The following is a 7500-nucleotide window of genomic DNA, read 5'->3' on the forward strand; positions in this document are numbered from 1 at the left end:
GGGAAACACAGGGCCGCCATCCACCTCACTGGTTTTGGGAGAGAATGCTGAAAGTCTCTTGCCGACTCTCTCTTGACTTGAGTGCTTCACGGGCGTGTGGTTAAGGCGTAGTGAGACCAGATGTATGAACTCAGGCCGGGTGCTGATGGCTCACGCCTGTAACCCCAACACTTTGGGAGGCCGAGGCCGTAGGATCCCTTAGAAGAATCCCCTAACCCCGGGGAAGTTGAGGCTGCAGTGAGCCACAATGGTGTCACTGCACTCCAGTCTGGGCGAAAGACAGAGCGAGACCCTGTCACAGACAGACAGACAGACAGACAGACAGACAGACAGGCACGCAGACAGGCAGGCAGGCAGGCAGGCAGGCAGGCAGGCGGGCAGGGAGACAACAGCTGTATTCTGTTCTTCTCGGGGTGGGAAGCAAAAAGAACAGCAGACGGCACTTCACGTTTCTGTTGTTGTTCTTGTTTTGGACGGAGTTTTCGCTCTTGTTGCCCACGCTGGAGTGCAATGGCCACCATCTCGAGGGATCCGCCTGCCCTCGGCCTCCCAAAGTGCGGGGATGACAGGCGTGAGCGTACCGCACCCGGCTCCCCCCCCCCCCCCAAATCCGCCCCCGAAACACCACCGCTTGTCTTCCGGACAGTTTTACGGCAGAGTGTTTGGCTGGCTTGCTGAAATTCATTCTACATAGAAATTTAGGATGTCAGCTTCTGGCCTCATGGACTCTGAGCTGAGGAGTCCCCTGGTCTGTCTATCACAGGACCGTACACGTAAGGAGTGGAAAAACCGCAATGTTCAAAATCAGTAATTTTGTGATCCAGAAATACGCGGATTCACCCAAAACACGGAAACTTTTACAAATTGTCTTAGTTAGTCCTGGTGTCTGTGTCAGTGATTCTTTTACGTTTGGACCTTGACCGAGAGAATTTCCAGTCGGTCTCTCGTCTCTCGTCTTCGGACAGAAGTTCCAGATGATCCGATGGCTGGGGTCTTAGGCTGTGTGCCCCCAGGGGCCCTGGTCGATTAGTTGTGGGGATCGCCTGGAAGGGCGCGGTGACCCACTGTGCTGTGGGGGCCTCCATCCTTCCCCCTCCCGCCTCCCCCTCCAGGCGATCCCAATTCATTCCGGGCTGACAGTCTCATTGGCAGACGTCGGGCATCACCTAGCGGCCACTGTTACTCTGAAAATGGAGGCCTCAACAGAGGAAGGAAGCTCAGGCCGCCTGCGCACAGCCTGGGGCAACTGTGTCTTCTCCACCGCCCCCGCCCCCACCTCCAAGCTCCCCCCTTCCTTGTTGCCTAGGAAATCGCCACTTTGACGACTGGGCCTGAGTGACCTTTGATCAGGCAGCATCAATCAATCAATCAATCAATGTAAATACAATACAATACGATACAATACAATTGTACGGGCGCGGTGGCTCACGCCTGTCATCCCAGCACTTTGGGAGGCCGAGGCTGGCAGATCACCTGAGGTCGGCAGTTCGAGACCAGACTGACCCACATGGAGAAACCCCGTCTCTACTGAAAATACAAAATTAGCCGGGCGTGGTGGCACATGCCTGTAATCCCAGCTACTCGGGAAGGGAAACGGAGGCAGGAGAATTGCTTGAACCTGGGAGGCGGAGGTCGCAGTGAGGCGAGATGGCGCCATTGCGCTCCAGTCTGAGCAACAAGAGCGAAAGTGCGTCTCCAAAAAAAAAAAAAAAAAAAAAAAAAAAACCAAGAAAACAAACCAAAAAGCAAGCAAGCAAGCAAGCAAGCAAGCAAACAAACAAACAAAAAACACCATTCTCTGTGAAGCTGCTTTGTCGTGTGTGTATTCGTCTCGCAGAGTTAAACCTTTCTTTTTACTCAGCAGGTTGGAAGGGTTTTTTTGTTGAATCTGTCTGTGTACATTTCGGAGACCCTTGTGTCGTATGGTGAAAAAATCTTATGTTTTCAGATAAAAACGAGAGAGAAGGTCTTCATGAAACAGCTTTGTGACGTGTGGATTCATCATACCGAGTTAAAACTGCCTTTGGATTCAGCAGTTTGGAAGCAGAATGGACATTTGGGAGCCCACTGGGGCCTGTTGTGAAAAACCGAGTATCCCCACCAGAGAAATAGAAAGAAGCTCTCTATGATACCGCTTTGTGATGTGTGGATTCATGGCACCGAATTACAACTAATTTTTGATTGAGGAGGTTTGAAGCACTCTTTCTGTAGAATCCGCGAGTATACCTTTGGGAGCCCACTGAGGCCTAGTGTGAAAAACCGAATATCCCCAAATAAAAACTAGAAAGAAGCTGTCTCTGAAACTGCTTTGTCGTGTGTGGATTCATCTCACAGAGTGAAACCTTTCTTTTGATATACCAGGTTGGAAGCGGCCCTTTTGTAGAATCTGCAAAAGGACATTTGGGAGCTATTCGAGGCCTAGGGTGAAAACCAGGAAACTGTAGATAAAAACTAACAAGAAGCTATCTGTAAAACTGCTTTTTAGCGATGTGTAGATTCCTCTTACTGAGTTAAACCTTTCTGTTGATTCAGCAGATTGGAAGCATTTTGTTGTTGTTGTTGTTGTTGTTGTTGTTGTTGTTGTTGTTGTAGTAGTAGTATTTTTTTCTTAATGTTTTTATTTTTTTTAAGACAGACTCTCACTCTGTCCCCCAGGCTGGAGTGCAGTGACACCATCTCGGCTCACTGCAACCTCTGCCTTCCAGTTGAAGGGATTCTCCTGCCTCAGCCTCCCAAGTAGTTGGGATCACAGGCACCCGCTACCAAGCCCGGCAAATTTTTTGTGTTCTTGGTAGAGATGGGGTTTCACCGTTTTGGCCAGGCTGGTCTCGAACTCCTGACCTCAGGTGATCCACCCGCCTCTGCCTCCCAAAATGCTGGGATGACAGGCGTGAGCCGCTGCACGCGGCCGATTGGAAGCAGTTCTTTGCAGAATCTTCGAAGGGACATTTGGGAGCCCTTTGTGGCTCCTGGTGAAAGTGAACATCCCCAGAGGAAAAGGAGAAAAACTGCTGCTGGTGAAACTGCTTTTTGACGTGTGGATTCACCTCGAACGGATAATTCTTTTGAACCAGGAGGTTGGAAACACGCTTTCCGTAGAATCTGTGAGGGGACATTTGGAAACCCATTGAGGCCTACGTTGGAAAGCAGACTATCCACAGATTAAAACCAGAGAGAGGCTATCTGTCACATTGATTTGTGATGCGTAGATTGATCTCTTAGCGATACACCATTCTTTGGATTCATCAGGTTAGAAACACTTTTTTTGGGCAGTCTCTCTGAATGGATTTTTGGGAGTCCCTTTAGGCCTATGGTGAATCACCTAATATTCCCAGATGAAAATTAGAAAGAATGTATTTGAGAAACTGCTTTGCGATGTGTGGACTCATCCTAAAGGGTTACACCTTTGTTTTGATTAGGCAGGTTGGAGACACTCTCTTTGTAGAGATTCGAAAGGGACATCTGGGAGCCCTTGAGGCCTACGTTGAAAAACTGAATATCCCCAGACAAAGACCAGAGAGAATATGTCATTGAAACGGCTTCGTGATGTCTGGGAGCTCTCTCTCTCTCTCTCTCTCTCTCTCTCTCTCCCCCCCCCCCCGCTTGTCTCTCTCCCTGTGTCTGTCTTCTGTCTTACTCTCTTTCTCTGCCTGTCCTTCTGTCTGTTGGTCTCTCTCTCTCTCTCTCTCTCTCTCTCTCTCTCTCTCCCCCCCCGTCTGTTTCTCTCTCTCTCTCTCTGTCTGTCTGTCTGTCTCTCTCTCTCTCTCTCTGTTTCTCACTGTCTCTCTCTGTCCGTCTCAAAAAAAAAGAAAAGGATAGATACATGCATGCATGCATACATACATACATACATACATACATACATACATGCATACGTGCATACGTACAATTAAAAATTAGAAATAAAATAAAAGGAATAACTAGGCCCGGCGCGGTGGCTCAAGCCTGTCATCCCAGCACTTTGGGACGCCGAGGGTGGTGGATCGCTGGATCACGAGGTGGTCAGACGAGCAGGGCCAGTATGGTGAAACCCCGTCCGTCTCTAGTCAAAATACCAAAAATTAGCCGGGCATGGTCGTGCGCCTCTGTAATCTCAGCTACTCGGGAGGCCGAGCTGAGGCAGGAGAATCACTTGAACCTGGGAGGCGGAGGTTGCAGTGAGCCGAGATCGCGCCACTGTACACCAGCCTGGGCGAGAGAGGGAGACAACCTCTCAAGCAATTAAAAATAAAAGTAAAAATGAAAGTAAAATTAAAAATTAAAAAAAAAAAAAGAAAAGGAAAATGAAATAATTAAAAAGTGAGTTTCCGGGAAGAGAGGGAAGAAAAAGAGAAAAGAAAAAAGAAAACAGTCCCACAGTGACATAAACACATGCCTCTCGCCTTTCGAGGCGTCAGTGATGCTACGAATGATGCGCAATTTTTTTTTTTAACTTCCTTTTATTTTATTATCATTTATTGTTTGACACGAGCCTCGGAGGCCCTCCCTCCCTCCGTCCCACTCCCTCCCTCCGTCCCACTCCCTCGTTGCCCACACAACTTCAGGAGACAGACCCTGGCTGGGCCAGATTGTTCTTCTCTTTGAGCAGTTGTTTCCCTGTCTTTCTTCGTGTCTTTAACCCGTGTGGACTCTTCTGCTCGGATTTCACAGATGGCAGCTCCACTTCAGGCCTTGTTGTTAGTGGGGGCTTTCCTGATTCTCCCCACATGTAGTGAAAGCAGGTAGATTCGCCTCGCCTCGCCTCGCCTCGCCTCGCGCCTCTCTCTCTCTCTCTCTCTCTCTCTCTCTCTCTCTCTCTGCTGCTTTCTTGCTTTTTCTTTCTGTCTCTTTCTCTCTTTCTGTCGTGCTTTCTTGCTGTCTTGTTTTCTTGCTTTCTTGCTTTGTCTTTCTTCCTGTCTTTCCTCTTTCTTTTTTTTTCTTTCTTCTCTCGTCTTTCTTTCTCGCTGTCTTTCTCCCTCTCTCTCTCTCTTTCTTCTTTCTTTCTTTCTGTCTTTCTTTCTCTCTCTCTTTCTTTCTTTCTTCCTTTCTTTCTTTCTTTCTTTCTTTCTTTCTCTCTCTCTCTCTCTCTCTCTCTTTCTTTCTTTCTTTCTTTCTTTCTTTCTTTCTTTCTTTCTTTCTTTCTTTCTTTCTTTCATTTTTTTTCTCTCTCTCTCCCCCAGCCTCTGAAAGTGCTGGGATCACAGGCGTCAGCCACCGCGCCTGGCCTATTTGCTTATGTTATGTTATCTTATTTTTTGTTTATTCATTTTTATCTGTTCATTCATGTGTATGCATATAAATTTTTTTCTATTTTAATGTAGTTTTATATGTTATACCTATATACAAATGGAAATACTTATATTAATATTTGTCTTCTCTTTTCTTCTCTTTTCTTTCTTTCTCTCCTTTAGGTTTTCCTTCCTTTCTTTCTTTCTCTGTTTCCTTCTTTATGTTTGCCTGCCTGCCTGCCTGCCTGCCTTTCCTCCCTCCCTCCCTCCCTCCCTCCCTCCCTCCCTCCCTCCTTCTCTGTCTGGATTCAGGAAGAGCCTACGCATTCTGTGTCTCCCTGTGTCCTCAACGACCCGCGACCGAGTCCTTGCTTGTTGTTTCTCCCACCGAGATGCCTCTCCGAACATCCACACGCCGTGGGTTGTCTTCTGACTGTGTCGCGGTCCATGCAGAGACAGGGTTTGGGGACCGTTTCTGTGGGGTTGGGGTACAGGGGCTGCGTTTTCGGCCTCGGGATAGCGTCTCTCGACTCACGGTTTCGGTTTTGCGGTCCGCGGGCCGGCCTGCCATCCGGATCTGTCTTGGTGACGTTCGCGACGGTTGTCGGACTCCATCTGGCGGCCGCTTTTATATCGTTCCCTTGGCTTCCGGAGCTGCGGTGGCAGCTGCCGAGGGAGGGGACCGTCCCCGCTGTGAGCTAGGCAGAGCTCCGGAAAGACCGCGGTCGTCAGCCGGGCTGTCCCGGTCGCGCCAGAGCTCTGGCGCGTCACTTGTGAGTCAGAGCTCAGGCGTGCAGGCTTATGTGGGGAGAGGTTGTCGCTGCGCTTTCGGGCCAGAGCCGGGTGTGGGGCTGCCGGGGTTGGTCGACCAGCACGCCGCGGCTCCCGAGGCCTGACCCGCGACCCGCGGGGACCCACCGGGCTTGGGGTGGGAGGCTGGGGACACCCTTCCCGGCCCGGTCGCGGGCCCGCGCGCATCCTGGCCGTCTGAGGCAGCGGCCGAATTTTTTCTGCAAGTCCCCGTGGGGAGCCGGGGACCGTCCTGCCTCGTCCCCCGGGTGCCGGGGAGCGGTCCCTCTGCCGTGACCTGTTGTTTGCAAGTCCCCGTGGGGAGTCGGAGAGCGCTCCCTGAGCGCGCGTGCGGCCCGAGAGGTCACACCTGGCCGGCCTTCGGTCCCTCGTGTGTCCCGGTCGTACGAGGGGACGGCCGGAAACGCTTCCGAGTCTCGCTCTGGAGACTCGGGCCGGCCCCTGCGTGGCACGGGTGGCCGGGAGGACGTCCCTGGCCCGGCGCTGCTCCGGCGTGTGTCCTGGGGTCGACCAGAGGGCCCTGGGTGCTCCGTGTCTGGCTGCGATGGTGGCGATTTTGGGGACAGATGCCCGTGTCGCGGGTTCCCTGGGCCGGCGGCGTGGTCGGTGACTCGACCTCCTGTCTCCTGGGGAGGTATATGTTTCACTCCGAGCCGGCATTTTGGGCCACCGGGTTATTGCTGACACGCTGTCCTCTGGCGACCTGTCGCTGGAGAGGTTGGGTCTCTTGGATGCGTCGCGGGTCTTCGGCCTCCCGGTGACCCGGCTAGCCGGCCCTGCTCGTGCTTGAGCCGCCTGCTGGGGCCCGTGTGCCCGGTCTCTCATGCATCCGAGCGTCCCAGCTCCCGGTGCCGCCTTGGGTCCGGGTCTCTGACCCACCTGGGGGCGGCGGGGAAGGTGGCGCGGGCTTACCCTGCCACCGTGCGCTCCCCGCTGCGGGCACCTGGGGCGGCCGAGACAACCCCACTCCCGCTGGCTCCGTGCCGTGCGTGTCAGGCATTCCTCGTCTCTGCCGGGTTGTCTGCCGCCCCTGTCCTGGAGCTGGGGATGGCCAGGCTGATCTGCTCGCTGGCCTCTGGGGAGGCTGTGGCTGGCTGGCCGACCCTGCTCCGGGGATGCTTTCCCTGATCGATGTGGTGATGTCACGCTCTCCCGGGCCGGGACCGAGCCGCGACGGGCGAGGGGCGGGCATTCGTGGTGAATGAGACCCGTTCTTCTCGTCCCGCCCGCGGGGTTTCCCCCGTCTCCCATCCCCGCCTGCGGGCGGTGCGTTGGGAGGCACTGGGGTGCGGAACCCGGCCCGACCTCGCTGTCCCGACCCCGCCGTCTGCCTCGTGGCGTCCGGCGTGGGTCAGCGGGGGTCCTCTGACGCAGCAGGCACTCCTCGCTTTCGCCTCTTGTGGTCGTCGCCTCGTGGGCCGCCCCCCTCCGCGGCGGTGGGGGTGCTGTCCCGCTGGCCCGCCGTGCTGCCCTCTCGGGTATT

The sequence above is a fragment of the Macaca mulatta genome, chromosome 10 (genome assembly GCF_049350105.2).
Source record: "Macaca mulatta isolate MMU2019108-1 chromosome 10, T2T-MMU8v2.0, whole genome shotgun sequence".
NCBI classification, from domain to species: Eukaryota; Metazoa; Chordata; class Mammalia; order Primates; family Cercopithecidae; genus Macaca; species Macaca mulatta.